The following is a 20,138-nucleotide window of genomic DNA, read 5'->3' on the forward strand; positions in this document are numbered from 1 at the left end:
AGCCCAAAATACCTTTGTACTTAATCCAGTATAAAATTGGACTCCACAATCATCTAAACAGGGTAATGATATTTCAGGGCAGTGATCTGTCTGAACAGACTTTGATTGAGTACTAATTACCGTATCTTTATTGGTATAATTGTGATCGCAAATTGTGGCATCATACCACTGAATGCTTGCGTCTTTCTTCTCTGGCTCGTTTGTCTGGACCGATGTATGAACAAGGCGATCCATTGTAATTTCTTCATGTTCTTCAATATCAGCTTTAGCCATTTCTGCATGCAGAGTGAGAGTGGAGACACGCTGCAGTGGAGCAGGTCTTCCTGGTGTCATCTGCTTCTGTGAAAATGGATATACAATTGAATATAAAATGAAGTGTCATGGAAGGATTGTTAGAGTCATTATGGTAAGAAAGAACCACAATAGAACTTCAATTATGATTTACATTTTTTTCATACAATATTTTTTTCTTCAAAACTTACATCTCTTTTGTATCCCATGTTCAAAGATGGATATGGATGGTCTGAAGTTGGTCTTCCATCACAGAAGTGAACTGAGCACACCTGGGTAATAACAGAAAAGACACAAGCAGAATAGTTTAGATGCACGGGGCGAGGCTTTATTTGATTTATTTATTATATTTTGTGGGAGGAGTGGGTGCATGCTCGTTTGATACATATGTAACCCCCTGCCTTGCGCCTGATTTACCACTTATATGGTATCAAACTATGGGCATGGGACATGTCATTATCATTAATGGCAAATTGTGTTCATTCTTAATCTAGCGTCTACTTTTTTTTTTTTCTGTGTACAGAGTCGAGGCTCGTGAAAGAGCTAACATTTATCAAATAAACAAATCAAACAAACAACCAAACAAAGTATATAAAAAGGGGAGCGGTCGACAAGATGGGGAGAGAAGGGGAGGAAGCACACAAACACAACATTTGAGAGCAGGGACATCGGGAGATGTTTTTGGAGGGAGAGGGCCTGGGGGGAGGCAGGATAGGTATAAAACGCAAGGACACCAAGGACTTCCAGGAAAGAAGTGAAAAGTCACCTCAAAAAAGTGGATTTGTGGTGAAATCAGCGGGGGTAGAAAAGATCAAGGTTTTGGATTGGGGAAGATAAGAGATGGTGGTGAACAGCCGTTTTAAAGACCTGGAGGGAGGAGTGGGATTGAAGAGAGTGAGGGAGTTTGTTCCAGAGGCGGGAGAAAAGAGGAATGAAGGAGTGAAGGTGAGCAGAGAGTCTTGATTTTGGCAGTTTAACCATAAGAGGGTTGCAGGCAGATCTTGTGCGACCTGCAGGAATATTTGGGGGACAGAGCCCAGAGAGAGCTGGGGGAGCAAGGCCGGAGAGGAGTCGGTAGAAGACGGAAAGACCACCAACCTGCCTGCGGTGAGTAAGTGAAAGGCCCTCGGAGATAGCGTCATCGCGGGAGATTCCAATGATTCTGAACGCTTTGGTTTCAACAGCGTGAAGACGAGCTAGGTGTGAGGCAGGAGGACCAGCCCAGAGGGGAGAGCAGTATTCCATTGAGATGCAGATGAAAGCCTTGTATGTGGTGAGGAGCTCAGGTGTGCCAAGGAAGGACTTCGCACGACGGAGGATGCCCAGTCGGCGACTGGCTTTGGAGGCCAGCTTGGAAATGTGGTTTTCCCAGGAAAGATCATGGCAGATAGTGAGACCCAAAAGCTTGAGTGACAGAACTTCTTGGAGAGGATTATTCAGAAAGTAAAGTAGTCTACTGATATTTTTTATAAGAACAAGTACAAAAAGTTTTCATTAAAACAAAAGCCACGTCGATGTTACACAATGCCTAGATGCAGCTGTGCCTATAATGTCGATGTTATAGGCACAGGACATTCCTATTGATTCGATTACTTGATGTTATTTTTGTGCAAAGTGAAAATATATCTCGGCAATTTCCCGTGTGTGGCGACGAATTTTAAATATATCTCGGCATTTTCCCGTCTGTTATTTCAGGCGGTGTATGACTGACCATGCCGCGAATTAAAAAATATATATCTCGGCAATTTCCCGTGTGTGGCGACACGTGAACGAAGCTATGCTCCTCTCTCCACATTATTGTGACGACGTATAAATTAAATATTTCATCGTGACGATTGTCATCAAATGGACGAATTTTTAATATATCTCGGCATTTTCCCGTCTGTTATTTCGGGCGGTGTATGACTGACCATGCCGCGATTTAAACAAAATATATATATCTCGGCATTTTCCCGTCTCTTATTTCGGGCGGTGTATGACTGACCATGCCGCGATTTAAAAAAAAAAAATCTCAATGGACTTGAAGTTACAGGCCTTTGAGAATTCATTTCGTTCTATAAAGGGCAACCTTCATCGGATTTTCTTCCCGTTTTTTTTCAACCGAGTCTAAAACTATGTTAGCGACTGTGAAAAATGAAATGATATATCGAATTTGATTTGAAATAAAACTGTGTGAGAGAGGAAGACACCACGGGCCTACAAAACAGGCCTCAAAGCTATGCGAGTTAATAAAATGGTGGATATTTGTTTATATGAAGGCTCTCCCAGAATGGGTGGAGGTTTGAGGTTTTGTCTTCTCTGCAAGAACAAGAACAAGAAGAAGAAGAACAACAACAACAGCAGAGGGCACTCTATGAGCAGCGTCTGCGACGCGGCTAAAAATCCTTGGCTTTCAAAATGAAATTATCTTGTTGATCGTTAAAACAAAATGACGGTACTAGTCGCGTTGGTTGGCATTTATTCTTTATTTTTTTTGCACACATTTAGTCATGATAGTGAGTATTAAAAAATTAGTTCTTTTTACGAAACTTACTCGGCTGTTTGCATTCGGGCTGACGTCCTTACGATTGATATGTTTCAGCCACTGCTTCAAGTTTTCAGCGGATGTGTTTCAAGATCCGTTTGGAAAGCGGTGCATTTGGTATGGCTGTCGACACTGGCAATCTTGGCGAGTCGCTGGCATGTGAATTCCACACTCTGATAGTTTCCACTTTATGAGTTTTTTTGCTGTTGTTTGTGCAACCAACAACAGCACAATGCTTTCCTGATCCTTCTTTAGTCTTTCCCATGATGACAAGACGTCAAACACGTATAGAGAAACACTTGAGAACGATTATCCGAACGAATTATCCGCTGACCTTGGATCGGGACGCCTCCCAGTAATGGCAGACGCAAGAGCGCCGCCTATCGGCGAGGGGGCCCGATCGCTGATCTCCACACTAACTGGATAGGAAGGGAAGCTCATTTTCTGAAGCCATTTGTCCGCCATCTTTGCTCCCCCACGATTCCCCAAAACAAATGTCATTTACCGATGTAATGTGATTCCTCTTCTTCATTCAAATCGACCGCTGTGGTTTTTATAACTGGAAGCAGCGTACGATGGCATTTCATCAATCCTGTAATAATGCTTTTTCAACCCTGGAACGGATTAAAATCAATTCGGAATGGAATAAAATAAAGTGGGAAGGGGGAATTTTCGTAGGAAATATGCTGATAATTAAATATTAAATATTAAATAAATTAAATATTCTAATAATAAATAATAATATTAAATATTAAATAATTAATTAATTAAATATAATTAAATAAATTAAATTAAATATTAAATAATATTAATATTAAATATTAATAGTAATTAAATATTCTTTAAAAATTTTAAGAATAGGAAAATAGGACCGTTTACTTTTTCACAGCTGATAATATAACATGGATCTGGAAAATAAATTGGTATGTGAATACGTACTTGTATACGTACCATATTAGTGCTCAAGTGTTGGTTTTGTTTTGTTTTGTTTTTTCATTCCACATAGCACAATATTCTTACTGAAGTGAGTACCATTGAAAATAAATTGCATCCATTTATCAAAGAATCAGAATCAGAAGAGTATAGTGAAAACAAGCTTCTGAGTTATACTTCTGGGCAGAGAAACATGATGGTCATCGTAAATATTTTTGTTATTCTCCTCCAAGACATGTCAGGATATTGCCAAATTATGATAAATTATAATTACAGAATATAAAATAGCAACATGTGTACAGGACGGCATCTTACCTCACAGCAACTTGCTGTCTAAAGTCAATTTGAATCGAATGTTTTGTTGAAATTTCGATTAAATTATTTTATAAAATATAGCAGACATTGTCTTTTGATAAAGACAATGAACGGACGCAGATTTTCTGGGGGAACAAATATAGCGACAAATCTACTTCCGATGACTTCACAGCGAATGGACGATTAGCGTTGATTTGGCGTCGAGCCTCCAATCCAGTTAGTATAGAGATCAGTGGGCCTGATCGTCCTTATCAGATCGGTCTATACTAGCAGGAGTAGGGGGGGGGGGGGTGTGGAAGCAGGAGAGGGAGGGGGGAGTGGAAGGGGGAGGGGAAAGATATACTACATATACATCCGTTAGGGGGGAGGCCCTTCCGTTTTGGGGGATGGGGGGGGGGTGGGGGGGGGGGAAGGGAAGGAGGGAAAAATTTCTTGTGCAAAGAGTGCTTCATAACCTCAATGTTGCACAGGTAGACTAGAACAATGCGACTGTGTTATCAATATGCCTCTGCAAAGTCCCACAACGTGTAGATGCCATCGTTCACTGTCCTAAAAATAAACAAGTTTGATTTAAATCCCTTCAGCTGTTTTCAAATATCACATTTTCACCAAGCCATGACAGGTTTCACATCGATCGGTGAAGCGGTTTCAGAAAAGGGAATTTTTTAAATATCGGTTTTCAAGCTAATATGGCTGCCATACCACATGACATAAGATCTTTAAAAATGTACACTATGGGTAGGGGATCACGTTTGTGAAGTTTCGTGTTGATCGGATAAGGTTCATTTTTCTATCCAAGATGGCTGCCAAACAACGTGACCTACGACATCATCATTTTCGAACAATATGCGACAGTGCTGTTAGATGATATTTGTAAAATTTTGCATCAATAGGGTAAGCGGTTTCAGAGTTATAATTATTTAATATTTCCCTTCAATCCAATATGGCTGCCACACCATGTGACCAATGATATTTTTGTGATCGTCTTTTCACCGCCATGCCTAGTCAATGACATATGTAAGGTTTTGAGTCAATCGATTTAATGGTTTGGGAGATGTTTTTTTGAGGTTTTGGGTTAAATCCAATATGGCTGCCAAACCATGTGACCTATGATGTCATATATTTAATATTTCAATACAAATGGGTCATAGATCTTGTGCATGCAATTTCATATTTATAGGATAAGGAATTTGATTAAAACATTTGTGGTTGGTACACCACTTGACCGATGATGTCATCATTATCATGCTTTTATTCCCCATTGGCAGTATTGGCAATGTGCCAAGTTTCAAATTTTCCATTCAGCGGTTTCCGAGAAATAATTTTTTAATTACTTGTGTTTAATCCAAGATAGCTGCCATACCATGTGACCTATGATATCACAATTATCATAAAAAAAACATTCTGCATGGGTGTCCCTGAAAGTTTCGCCTCGATCGGACATATGGTTGCTGAGAAATACGAGGTTTAGCCCGTACAGACGGACGTACAGTTGGAAGGATGGATGGACAACCCGAAAACATAATACTCTAGTAGCTCATGGTGGTTGAGTATGCACTTTATTGTACAGACCTAAACTCTTCAGGAATCCACTAATTGAAGGTCCAGGAACAATATTTGGTTGGTAACACATTTGCCACTGACGGCGAAATAGCTGAAATGGCCATACCCCTTTTTGGGCCACGCCCCCTTTTTTGCCGTGACTGTATCTACAGAACCGTTGGACCTAGGAGGTTGCCCGACCACTCAAAATTTGCGCAATGGCCACATTATGGGGGGTCAGTAATACATTTTCATATCCAAAAGTCAATGGTTTTTAAGATAATTGCCAAAAACCGATTTCAACATGTTATGAACTACAATTGTATGATACCACCAAGGCCACAACATTATATGACACTTATACCTTTTGCATCATCCTATTTTGGAATTTACTTATTTGGATTTCTACACTTTTCGCCTTTACTACAGCCACAAAACGTGACACATTTAATGTTCCTGTCTCTGCAAGTGCACGTTTTGGTACTCATACATGCTCTTGGGCATTTGCATGGAGGAGGCAGGTCATCGGGCCTGCACGATACTGGCAGTATCACTGGTGTTATGCCAACGTCCGTTGCTTCATACCCATACTGGAGTGGATCTGGTTTGGTGACGGCAGGAGTTGGGGCTTGCAACCACATCTTACACTGAAGAAATGCTCGCTTTATGTGTTCTCGTAGCGTTGATGAACAGCACACAAGCTGGTTGAAGTCCAGTTCTTTCTTGGAGTTGTGGTACTGCTCCCATCGATATTCATCGAAAGTGGAACAGTCGGTCTTCTTTAATCCAGACACAAGGAACTTTTCAGCATTGCTTGTTATCTGTGGTGACAGTTCTTCTACACCAAACCCTTCCAGTAGGGAGAGATCGATGGATGCTTTCAGGCCAGACAGCTTTGGACCCACCTTGCTGGTACTGTCGCAACCGCTGAGAGCATGAATGGCTGGGAGACACGACACCAAACCGTTGTCCAGTTGATCAACCAACATGTGGACTGGTACAGTTTTCTTTGTTTTCCGGTTACCAAGCTTCACGTACAGCTTTTGTAGTTGCCAGGTTGTGTTGAAGTGGAAGATGAGGTTGACAAAGACATCTGTGTCAGGCGAGTCGACCAAGACTGATTGAACCCCGTGTTTCACAGCACCATCATTAATATGGAACATGATTCTGTCGTCGGCTTCTTCTTGGTTGCTTGAGAGCTCTGCGATCTGTGTTTCAGTGCCAGCTAACAGTTTCCTGCATTCACCCCCATATACTCCTCCAAAGAATATTTCCTTGTCCGACTCGACATTCTGCAGCATCCACTTGAAGACATACTCCTGCAACCGAACTTTGTTCAACATTGAGCTCCAGAACATATCAAGATCGACAGGGAGTTTCTGATTGTCAGACCCAATGGTGATTGTGATTTGTTCTGAGGAACTTCGCTGTGCCCGTTCCATTTGCTTGATTGATGATTTTTGATAAACATCAAAAATAATGTCTATTCTTGTGGACACGGAGCCTGTAGCAAGAATCCTGTTGGAAAGACTCTCAGCCAATTCCCCGAATGTGTGAAGGCCCATCTTTTTCATCGGTAGTTTACGCACAAGTGCCATGAAGTCCACTATTGTCATCTGAGCGTCACTCTTTACATTCCTCGTCTCCTGTGGAAGGCGACTGACAAGTTCCCTGGCTAAGGAGGCTTTATCGGGCTTCTTCAATTTGATGCCATCTTTACATTCAGTGGTGAGGAACTGGGATGTGCTGGTCAATTCATACTTCAGGAGTTCTAGCATGCTGTACCCTCTTTCTCTAGCATAGTCAATGTACCTAACCGTTTCCGCTGCATCCTTTTTCGCCATCGATTTCTTCGCTGTGAACGGAGTAGAAGTACGTTTCACGAAAACAGTCTTGCGGTTGGTAGGGATTGTATCATGTAGGTGCTTCTCCTTATCCTGAAATCTGGTCTCAACAAACTCTTCATAACTCTTCTCACCAATTTCCAGGCATTCAAGTAATCCGTCGACAACCTCCTGGGGAATGTCAGCTCCAGTAGAGATGTTCTGAAGTCTGATTCCAGCGTCGAACGGATTGTTGATGGATTTTATGTAATCCAGAAGGGCCTTTGCACGAACATGGCCAATCTTCGTAGAACTTGGATTGAACTCATGGTGTAGGCTCAGCTCACTGTCATCTTTGTCTCCCAAGTTGCACCATTCCAGCAGCTGTGCCACATGAAGATCTTTCTCATGCTTTAGGAGATTCCATAAGGCTACTGCTTCTTTCTGTCTGGTCATCCCAATGATACCTCCAGCAACCTTGGCGGGTTTATTGTAACACTTCTCGAGTGCCATGTCAAATCCTACTGCACTGCCTTGTCGGGTAGTGTGGTACATCACCCATCCACCATCTGTAAAGCATCTGTAGATACCCGGGAACTTCCTTTGTAGGTCCAGGCAATCTTCAAGGAACAGCGTACCCCATCTGCTATAGTTTGTCCGGCCAAACCCGAAGAACAAAGGCATGCACCTCCGCACAGCTGAAACGAAAAGATGCCAATCGCCTTGCCGAATAGAGTGTGTAAGATCTCTCAGGATAGGATACAGCTCATCCAGAAACAAGCTCCAGTACCTCACATTCTCATTACAGGCCGTTTCTTTCCATTCGGTGAAATCTGAAACCGTACCGCTGCCTGCATGCAGGCTCAACGACAAAACACCCATGACCGGAATTTCTAGCCATGTCTAGACTCTAGTCTAGACTCTAGACTAAATTCTAGTCTAGACTCTAGTCTAGACTCTAGTCTTGACTCTAGTCTAGACTCTAGTCTAGTCTAGACTCTTCAGGAATCAAGTAATTGAACAATAGGAACAGGAACAGGAACAATTACGAATAATATTGTAGTTCGTAACATGTTGAAATCGGTTTTTGGCAATTATCTTAAAAACCATTGACTTTTGGATATGAAAATGTATTACTGACCCCCCATAATGTGGCCATTGCGCAAATTTTGAGTGGTCGGGCAACCTCCTAGGTCCAACGGTTCTGTAGATACAGTCACGGCAAAAAGGGGGCGTGGCCCAAAAAGGGGTGTGGCCATTTCAGCTATTTCGCCGTCAGTGGCAAATGTGTTACCAACCAAATATTGTTCCTGGACCTTCAATTAGTGGATTCCTGAAGAGTTTAGGTCTGTACAATAAAGTGCATACTCAACCACCATGAGCTACTCTAGTATAATGCCTCCGGCCTTCGTGGGCGGAGGCTTTTTTATATATACAAGATCGAGGCTAGTGTAAGAGCTAACATTAATCACAAAAAACAAACTGACACATAAAACATATGATAAAGGGAGCGGGAGACAAGATGGGGAGAAAGAGGGAAGCACACAAGTACAACAGCAGAGAACAGGGACATCAGGAGATCTGTGGAAGGGAGAGGGCTTGGGGGGGAGGAGGCATGGGAAGGGGGGGGAGGGGGTGGGAGAGGTATAAAACACATGGACAATTTGATCGAGATTGTCAATTTTAATCTGGATGAAATGGGCAATTTGATGGATCAATGCCACCCTTTATTTTGTAGGGAGGGGTGGATTTTGCAAGTATCGTGCTCTGCATGACGTCTTCTTGTTACTTGCAAAATCGAAGATTTTTCAAGTATATTGGTCGGTTGTGTTTGTGACTCTGTTAGTTTGTCACCGGCCTACAGGTCACAATTTTCAACCGATCTTCACCAAACTTCACCAAGTGGTAGAGTTGGTCAAATGCCAGAAGCCTATTGTTTTTGGGGTCAATAGGTCAAAAGGTCAACATAGGCCAAAGGTCACCAACTTTGCTAAATTTCTAAAATCCTCAATTTTCATCCGATTGACTTGAAATTTGAAGACCACTTGCATATCTGGTCATTGAATTCAACCACCAATAATTTTTGAGGTCAACATCGGCCAAATGGTCAACATAGGCCAAATTTCTAAAATCCTCAATTTTCATCCAATTGACTTGAAATTTGGAGAGGACTTGCACATCTGGTCACTGAATTCAACCACCAAGTATTCTTGAGGTCAACATAGGCCAAATGGTCAACATAGGCCAAATTTCTAAAATCCTCAAATTTCATCCAATTGACTTGAAATTTGAAAAGGACTTGCATATCTCGTCACTGAATTCAACCACAAATTATATTTTAGGTGAACATAGGCCAAAAGGTCAACATAGGCCAAATTTCTAAAATCCTCAATTTTCATCCAATTGACTTGAAATTTGAAGAGGACTTGCATATCTGGTCACTGAATTCAACCACAAATTATATTTTTGGTGAACATTGGCCAAAAGCTCAACATAGGCCAAATTTCTAAAATCCTCAATTTTCATCCAATTGACTTGAAATTTGAAGAGGACTTGCATATCTGGTCACTGAATTCAACCACAAACTATATTTGATGTCAACATAGGCCAAAAGGTCAACATAGGCCAAATGGTCAACATAGGCCAAATTTCTAAAATCCTCAATTTTCATCCGATTGACTTGAAATTTGAAGAAGACTTGCATATCTCGTCACTGAATTCAACCACCTAGTATATTTGAGGTCAACATCGGAAGGTCAACATAGGCCACATTTCTAAAATCCTAAATTTTCATCTCATTGATGTGAAATTTGAAGAGGACTTGCATATCTGGTTGCTGAATTCAACCACCAAGTATTTTTGAGGTCAGCATAGGCCAAAAGGTCAACATAGGTCATCATGTATCATTGGAAAACTTTTGGGGGAGGGTGGATTTTGCAAGTATCGTGCTACGCATGACGTCTTCTTGTTACTTGCAAAATCGAAGATTTTTCAAGTATATTGGTCGGTTGTGTTTGTGACTCTGTTAGTTTGTCACCGGCTTACAGGTCACAATTTTCAACCGATCTTCACCAAACTTCACCAAGTGGTAGAGTTGGTCAAATGCCAGAAGCCTATTGTTTTTGGGGTCAATAGGTCAAAAGGTCAACATAGGCCAAAGGTCACCAACTTTGCTAAATTTCTAAAATCCTCCATTTTCATCCGATTGACTTGAAATTTGAAGACCACTTGCATATCTGGTCACTGAATTCAACCACCAAGTATTCTTGGTCAACTTCGGCCAAAAGGTCAACATAGGCCAAATTTCTAAAATCCTCTATTTTCATCGAATTCACTTGAAAATTGAACAGCATTTGCACATTGAGTCACTAAATAGGGAAAGTAACTATTTTTGAGGTCAAAAGGTCAAAGGTCAACTGAAGGTCAACCTTCCAAAATCATCATTTTTCATCTGAAAAATCGTCACTTTTCATCCTGTTGACCCGAGCTTTTATCAAGATTGTAAATTTTTAACTTCATGAAATGGACAATTTGCTGTATCAATGGTAAACTTTTGGGGGAGGGCGTATTTTGCAAGTATCGTGCTACGCATGACGTTTTCTTGTTTGTTTGTCTGTCTGTCTGTATGTCAGTCGCCTTCAGGTCACAATTTTCGACCGATCTGCACGAAACTTCACCAAATGGTAGAGTTGGTCATAAGCAAGAAGCCTATTGTTTTTGGGGTCAAAAGGTCAATATAGGCCAAAGGTCACCAACTTTGTCGAATTTCTAAAATCCTCAATTTTCCTCTGATTGACTTGAAATTTGAAGAGGATTTGCATATCTGTTCACTGAATTCAACCACCAACTATTTTTCAGGTCAACATAGGCGAAAAGGTCAACATAGGCCAAAAGGTCAACATAAGCCAAAAGGTCAACAGAGGCCAAATTTCTATAATCCTCAATTTTCATCCGATTGACTTGAAATTTGAAGAGGATTTGCATATCTGGTCACTGATTTCAAACCCCAACTATTATTGAGGTCAACATAGGCCAAAAGGTCAACATAGGCCAGATTTCAGATTTTTTTTTTTTTTTTTTTTTGTATACTGAATCGAGGCTCGTCAAAGAGCTGACATTTACTTCACAAACAAATCAACCAGAAAAACAAAATATATAAAAAGAGGGAGCGGAAGACAAGATGGGGAGAGAAGGGGAAGCACACAAACACTTGAGAGCACACAACATTTGAGAGCAGGGAGATGTGTGGGAGGGAGAGGGCTTGGGGGGAGGAGGCGTGGGAAGGGGGGGGGGGTGGGAGAAGTATAAAACACAAGGACACCACGGACTTCCAGGACAGAAGTTGGTATTTCAAAAAAGTGGAATTGGGGTGAAATTAGCGGGGGTAGAAAAGATCAAGGTTTTGGATGGGGGAAGATAAGAGATGGTGGTGATCAGCTGTTTTAAAGACCTGGAGGGTGGAGTGGGATTGAAGAGAGTGAGGGAGTTTGTTCCAGAGGCGGGAGAAAAGAGGAGTGAAGGTGAGCAGAGAGTGTTGATTTTGGCAGTTTAACCATGAGAGGGTTGCAGGCAGATCTTGTGCGACCTGTCGGAATATTTGCGGGACAGAGCCCAGAGAGAGTTGGGGGGGGGGGAAGGCCAGAGAGGAGTCGGTAGAAGACGTAAAGACCACCAACCTGCCTGCGGTGAGTGAGTGAGAGGCCCTTGGAGTTAGCTTCATCGCGGGAGAATTCCAATGATTCTGAATGCTTTGGTTTCAACAGCGTGAAGACGAGCTAGGTGTGAGGCAGGAGCACCAGCCCAGAGGGGAGAGCAGTATTCCATTGAGCTGGGGATGAAAGCCTTGTATGTGGTGAGGAGCTCAGGTGTGCCAAGGAAGGACTTCGCACTACGGAGGATGCCCAGTTGGCGACTGGCTTTGGAGGCCAGATTTGAAATGTGGTTTTCCCAGGAAAGATTATGGCAGATAGTGAGACCCAAAAGCTTGAGTGACAGAACTTCTTGGAGAGGATTATTCAGAAAGTGGATGGGAGGGTTGTCCAGTCGGTCTTTTCGGAGAGACATCGTAAGAGTGTGAGATTTGTCAGGATTGAAAGACATGTTCCACTTGTTTGCCCAGTCTGTGATTTTGTCCAGGTCTGCAGAGAGTGAGGAGGCTGCAGACTGCCGATCTGAGGGATGAGGAATGGAGCGACAGAGAGTAGAGTCATCAGCAAAGAGATAGAGAGGATTTTCAAGAGAGTCAGAGAGATCATTAATGAAGACCAGAAAAAGCACAGGGCCCAGAACACTGCCTTGGGGAACTCCAGCCTGAACAGGAAGAGGAGATGAGAGAAACCCATTCAGGGCCACACGTTGACTACGACTAGAGAGGAAGTCCGCCAGCCATGCGTGGAGATTTCCATGGATACCAAAACAGGAGAGTTTGGTGAGCAGAGCGGGGTGCCAGACCGTATCGAATGCACGTGATATGTCTAGGGAGACAGCTCTAATTTCCTGTTTGGCATTGAGGACCTCCATCCATTGTTGAGAAAGCAGAAGCAGCATGTCCAGAGTAGAGTGACCAGGTCTGAAACCAAATTGATGATCAGAGATCAAGCCATTGGAGAAGAGCAAAGATTTCATATCTGAAGCAATGATGGATTCCATGACTTTGCTGTTAATTGGGAGAAGGCTGATTGGTCTGTAGTTGCTGGGATCTGTTTTTGCACCTTTTTTGTGCAAAGCGGTGATGTTGGCAGATTTCCAAGCAGATGGCAGATGACCTTGAGCAAAAGAGAGGGTGAAGAGAACAGAGAGAGGGAGTGAAAGAGCGGAAGAACAGGATTTTAGGACCCGTGGGCTGATGCCGTCAGGTCCAGTCGCAGAATCAGAGTCGAGGGTTGACAGAAACTTTTCCACCTTGTGAGGAGGAAAGGACACAGAGTCTAGGAGCAGCTGGGTACAACTGGGTACGGTGGGTACAGAGAGGGATGGGTTTGGGACACAAGATTTAGAGGCAAACACAGAGTTGAGGCATTCAGCTTTTTCACGTGCGGAGTCAGCCGTGTGGCCGTTTGTGGTGATGGAGGGGATGGAGGGGGAACAAACACCAGAAACAGATTTGACCAGACGCCACCAGGATTTGGAAGAGGGAGACAGATAAGAGAGTTCTGTCCTGAGAATGGAGAGATATTGTTTCCTGGCTCTCCTGAGGGTGGACACACACTTGTTTCGGGCTTTGTGAAAGGAAATGAGATTTCCTTCCGTTGGATTTGCTTTCCAGGAGACGAAAGCAAGTTGTTTCTGGGCAATAGCCTCACCACAAGATTCTGTGTACCATGGACGGGAGGAAGGGTATGACAACTGAAGACGAGATGGGATAAATCTGTGCATGAGAGAGAGCAATTTACTTTGGAAGAATTCCCAGGATGAGTTGATGTCAGAGGCGGTAGAGATGGGAGACCAGTCCAGATGATTGATGGCTGCTTGATGACCGTGCCAGTTTGCCTGAGTGAAATGCCAGACTCGTCGACGCTGAGGAGGCTCTCTGAGAATGGTCAGAGAGATGTCCACTTTAACAAGCACATGATCAGATGAGCCGATTGGAGCAGAAGAAGAGCAGCAGACATTTTCAGGGAAGTTAGTCATAACCAAGTCCAGAAGAGAAGATGCTCCATTGACTGAGATCCGGGTTGGGAAATTGACAGATTGTGTCAGTCCCAGTGAGTCACAGAAGTCCTTTGCTGAAGAGCCATGGCTGGTGAGAGAGGTACCCACACCCAGCCAACTGGCATGGTGACAATTGAAATCACCACATATGAGGAAGAGAGAGTTGGGATGGGCAGATAGAAGTTGGTCCATATTATCAGACAGCGAGATGTAGATGGAGTCATCACTGTTTGGTGGACGGTACAACACACATATGAACAAAAGGTGGGAGCGAAGGGCAAGCCGTAGCCAAAGGTATTACTGGGGGTGAGGTGGAGAGAGGGCAGTGCAGGGCGAGTGAGGAAGAGAGTTTTTTTATAAAGATAGCAACCCCCCCTCCAGGACGAGGCTCAGGTCTATCATACCGGAGGAGGGAGTAACCTGGGAGAGATACCAAGGAATCAGAGACATCATGAAGGAGGAAAGTTTCTGTTAAGCAGATCACGTCTGGTTTGTCAGAAGCAACCTGTATGGAGAGATCAGTCAAGTTTGAGCGAAGGCCCCGGATGTTTGAGGTCCATACTTTTAAAGAAGAGGAAGGGGGAGCATCGGATACAGAACAGGGGGGGGAGCGGTAGGGTAAGATGTGGAAGAGGAGGAAGAGGTAGGGAGAGCTGTTGAAGGTGTGACAGAGATTTCAGAATAGCTTGGAGAAAGGGAAGAATGGGGAGGACAAAAGGTTTGATGGTGATTGGGTGAGGTGCAGTGAGGTCTTATTTGAGGAGGGGGAAGAGTGAGGCAGAAGGTTGAGGGAGATGAAGGTGAAAGTTGGAAGGGGGAAGAAGCGGGGAGGACGCTTTGAGGAGGAGGGGTGAGAGGGGAGTCTAGGAGGGGAGGAGTGAGGGAGCGTCTCAGAGGGGAGGGGTGTGGGGGGAGTTTACGAGGGAAGGGGCAAGGGGGGAGATCTGAAAGGGATGGGTGATGGGGAAGATTTGGAGGGGAGGGGCAAAGGGGAAGATTTGAAAAAGATGGGTGATGGGGATGATTTGGAGGGGAGGGGCAAGGGGGTAGATTTAGAGGGGAGGGGTGATGGGGAAGTTTTGGAGGGGAGGGGTGATGGGGAAGTTTTGGAGGGAAGGGGTGATGGGGAAGATTTGGAGGGGAGGGGCAAGGGGGAAGATTTGAAAGGCATGGGTGATGGGGAAGATTTGGAGGGGAGGGGCAAGGGGGAATATTTGAAAGAGATGGGTGATGGGGAAGATTTGGAGGGGAGGGGCATGGGGGTCTATTTGGAGGGGAGGGGTGATGGGGAAGTTTTGAAGGGGAAGGGTGATGGGGAAGTTTTTGAGGGAAGGGGTGATGGGGAAGTTTTGGAGGGAAGGGGTGATGGGGAAGATTTGGAGGGGACGGTTGAGATTGGATTTTGAAAAATGTACGATTAATGGGAAACTAACATTTATTGCAAAATGAGTTTCTTGAGACCTTCGAGTCAAAAATACGTTTGAGGACGCTGAAGGATGGGTGGAGTTCTGGAGAGTTTAGGGAATGTATGAAAGAGGCACTGTAACTGTAAGAGATGGAATTTTTTTTTGGAATGAATAGATTTGGTGAGCAAGTCGAAAGCATCCTTTTATAGAAGAAGAAGAAAAAGGTGTTATAGTATATGACAGAATACAGTTCTTCAGGGGACAGTTGAAACATTTTTTAACGACGTGAACACGTGATCACGAACAACGTGGTCGAAGAACGAACTAACAAATAAGAACGAACAACGGATAAGAACAGAGAAGGGAATTAAAAAAAAAAAAAAAAAAAAAATATTTTTTTGAGTTGAGATGAAAACAGAGACAGAGTCCAAACGTGAAACGTGAAAAATAGAGACCGAAAGTAATTGCGAGCGCAATCGAAGAACCGCTGAGACAGAAACAAATCCTCAAGCCAAGGTCAGACACGGTAGCCTACTAGTACTACACTAGGCCTCAGAATACGCGACACGAACTAACCGACGATTCTGTACACAGGTATGAAAAACCAACACCAAGAATACTTTTAAAGACACACCAATAGTTACACACACCGAAAGAAAGATACAGTTTCGACAAAAACACAATTGTGAAAAGTTGCAATTGAAATCCTCAATTTTCATCCGAATGACTTGAAATTTAAAGAGGATTTGCCGATCTGGACAATTAATTCAACCACCAATTATTTTTGAGGTCATCATAGGCAAAACAACTTATCTTAGGGATTTCGCAAGTATCGTGCGATGCACGACATATTTCTTGTTTGTTTGTCTGTCTGTATGTCAGTCGCCTACATGTCACAATTTTCAACCGATCTTCACGAAACTTCACCAAGTTGTAGAGGTCATCACAATTGAGAAGCTTATTGATTTTGAGGTCAAAGGTCGCTATTTTAAATCCAATTGACTTGAAAATTGAACAGCATTTGCACATTGTGTCAATAAATTGGGAAACCAACTATTTGAGGTCAAAAGGTTGAAGGTCAACTCAAGGTCAAACTTCCAAAATCAATTTTCATCTGAAAAACCGTCAATTTTCATCCGATTGACTTGAAAATAGAACAACATTTGCATATTGCCTCACTGAATTGGGAAACTAACTATTTTTGAGGGCAAGAGGTCAAAGGTCAACTCTAGGTCAAACTTATAAAATCATCAATTTTCATCCTATTGACCCGAGCTTTGATCAAGATCGTCAATTTTGATCTTGATGAAACGGACAACATGTTGGATCAATTGCAACCTTTTTTTCGGGGGGGGGGGGGGGGGGTTCGAGGGGGTATTCGGGGAGTGAATTTTGCAAGTATCGTGCTCTGCATGACGTCTTCTTGTTATAGGCCGGTAGCAACTCTGTGGGAAATGACATTTCGTTTCGTGTCCGAGGTGCTAAAATTTTACCATGCAAAAAGTTGTTGAATCTAATGGTGTTGAACACATCAAAAGTTCTCCAAAATATATTGGCCCAAACATATGTTACGAGATGAAATTGTGTGCACTATATTGTCTTGCCCACTTGCCTATCTTGGGTGCCGTTGTACCGCCTTTCGCGTATGTAGACAGGTGTCAGCCAATCACATAACAGAATATGATCATGTGACTTCTGTGATCAACTGTCATGTCAAACGGTTTGCTGAAGCTGGCCTCAGAGATGTCATGATCGAGTCCCAGATTGTTGCGGAAGGGTCCATCAATGGTGTTCTATCGGGACATCATTACAATCGAGCCATTTGGGCACACAAGCTCTGCTATGAAGCTCTCAGTCGTCTGATGATGCAGAAATTTCTTGATTCGTTACCACACGGAGAGTCAAGTGAAATTCTTATTGTTTTCGAAGATCTTTCAGTAGGTAACTCTGATGCCCGTCAATCGAGCTTCACAGCTGCCGTGGCGAAGTTCGACGAATGGACCCAAGAACAATCCAGAATGTATCCTACCTTCGCATTTTGGTTGTCGTATACCCAGATGGTGAGGAACTTGTTGTTCTACATCAGAGCGACCCGGGAGTCTGACTGGGAAGTGCATCTGACCATGGAGCGATTGTTATTGCCTTGGTTCCATGCATACGATCGCATCAATTACGCGAGATATGCGACTGTGTACTAAGTTGAAATGATGGCCTTACCTCACTCTCATACGCAATGTTACGAGGAGATCAAACAGCCTGGGCGGTGGACAGTCCAGCGGCAGGGTGATCACGGCTTCGCGTCAATCGCTGGTGATCAGGCCATTGAACAGACCGTCAATAGGGAATGTAAAACTAAAGGGGGGATCCGGAATTTCACCCTTCACCACGGTGCTGTTGAACGCTGGACAATGTCTCGGAACGAACGAGCCGCTATTAGCGCCAAGTGTCAAACCGTGGCCGGTGTCTCTGTTGACTGTCGTGTGCGAAAGGATCTTGACAAGCGTCGCACTGAAAGAGATAACTGTCACATTGATGATGTGATTCGTACTGTCGAATCTATGGTCAACCCATTTGATCCGAATCCGAACCTTGTCAGCATAAGTTCTGGTTGTGTTGCTACAGATGAGGTGAAACATGATCTTCTCTTAGCTCATGATGTGGGTGAGTCCCTCCTGCAGGAATTCGTGTCTTCTCGTGTAATCGAGAACACTAAGGACTTCTACTCACCAATCAAAACCCAAAAGCTGAAGACGTTTGCTGACTTGAGGAGGCCTCCTAAAGGTGGGAGCAAAGGTCTCACGGCCTTGCGGTCGGATTACAAACTGCTGACGAGGTTTCTCATCATCGCTCAAACCCGTCAGCTTGACTTGAGAGGTGTTTTGTCCTATTCACTTAGTCCCATTTCCTTACCCTTGTCTACATGTGATGGGAGTTTAGCTAAAACCGCGAAGTCTGCGCTACTGGATAGCATTGAGAAGAAGGTTGAGGGACTGGCCGTTTCCTGTTCAAGTGGATCAGCCCTCATGATCGACGCCATGGGTTTGATACACGGCCTTGGCCGCATTCCTGATACTTTTGGTGATTTAGCAAACCTTGTGGTCGGTGTCATCGTCCAGCTGATGAGGAGATTCAAGTCCACTCGGGCCGACTTCATTTGTGATCGGTACGCAAAAATCTCCATCAAAAACGCCGAGCGCTCTCGTCGGTACAGCGAGACCGGGACAAATTTCGTCCACCTCTATGGCAGTTCTTAGAAGGTACCATCACAGTGGAAAAAATTCATTGGGGATAGCAGAAACAAAGAGGCCTTGTTCAAATTCTTGTTTGAGACCTGGCAATCTCACCTCCTGCCTCATTGTAATCAGGACTACTCTCTTTTCGTCACCCACGGTCAGGAATGTCATGAGCTCAGTTAGTCCGCGCAGGCGACTCAGTCACCTGATGTCCGTGTCGTATCAGAGCTGTTCTGTGACCATGAAGAGGCTGATACCAGACTGTTGCTTCATGCGAAACATGCAAGTCAGAGCCACGACAGTGTCGTGATACACAGTCCTGACAGTGATGTAGCCATCATAGCGATCAGCTTGTGGAAGGACAGTCAGACACGGTTATTGTTTTCTACCGGCCACAAGAACACCACAAGGGTACTCGATATTGGAACCATGAGGGCTACATTGGGCGAGTCTGTGTGTGACGGTCTGATTGGTTTACACGTTTCCACTGGCTGCGACTCGGTCAGCTCATTCAAAGGGAAAGGAAACGTCGTCCTTTCACCATGTTGTGCGACAGTGCAGATTTTCAAACAGCTTTCACAGAGCTGGGCTCATCGTTTTTCTTGTCTGAGGAAACCGAATCGGTGTTACAGAAGTTTGTTGTGGCCTTGTCTATCAGTCAATTCTCAACGTCGGACCTCCATGAAGCGAGGTATAAACTCTTCTGTCTGTCCTCATCGCCAAACGAAGCGACTCTTCCACCGACTAAAGATGCCCTACATCAACATTCACTGAGAGCTGCCTACCAATCCTGTATACATCGGAGTTCCTTCGTCCCATTGATGCAGGCCCCCTCCCCACAAGAGCATGGCTGGGTGGTTGACGGAGAGGATTTGGGGATTGTGTGGATAACTCGCGCACCCGCTCCTAAATCAGTACTAGAAGCGGTGGCATGTTCCTGTAAGAAAACTAAATGTACGTCTGGTCGCTGTTCATGCCTAAATTCGGGCCTTTCATGCCCAGACATGTGTTTGTGCCAAGAGTGTGACAACGGTACCAATACGACGACGGAAAATGCATTCGAAAATGGGTCCGGGAGTGATGACAGCGACATAGAAAACGACCATTAGCATTTCAATATTTGAGCTGTTGAAATCTGATGCCCAATGCCCATATATGGTTGTGATTTACAGTGTTTTTAAGGTTTCTCCATTGTTCACTCTATATTGTTTTTTACCTGTATTGTTTGAGAAACGTTTTTGTAAGTACGGTACGGTACTAATAAACACGCTGTGAATAGCTCTGACTGTCAGCACGGCCTACTGTTTTCCCTAATTCATCCCATAGTGCAGCAGATATGTGAAATATTTTGACAGAATTGTGGGTTTGATGATAAAAGCATGGCATTTGGCACACAGTTAGGACATACCCTTAGGAATAT

General features: G+C 43.8%; 1 protein-coding gene across 1 annotated transcript in view; it reads left to right on the forward strand.

The window, feature by feature from the left end:
- The window catches only part of LOC137432846 (beta-microseminoprotein), a 129,746-nt gene that overhangs the window by 71,692 nt on the left and 37,916 nt on the right, over positions 1-20,138 (forward strand). The window lies entirely within an intron of this gene.

Source organism: Myxine glutinosa, unplaced genomic scaffold (assembly GCF_964187855.1).
Source record: "Myxine glutinosa unplaced genomic scaffold, kmMyxGlut1.1 SCAFFOLD_665, whole genome shotgun sequence".
NCBI classification, from domain to species: Eukaryota; Metazoa; Chordata; class Myxini; order Myxiniformes; family Myxinidae; genus Myxine; species Myxine glutinosa.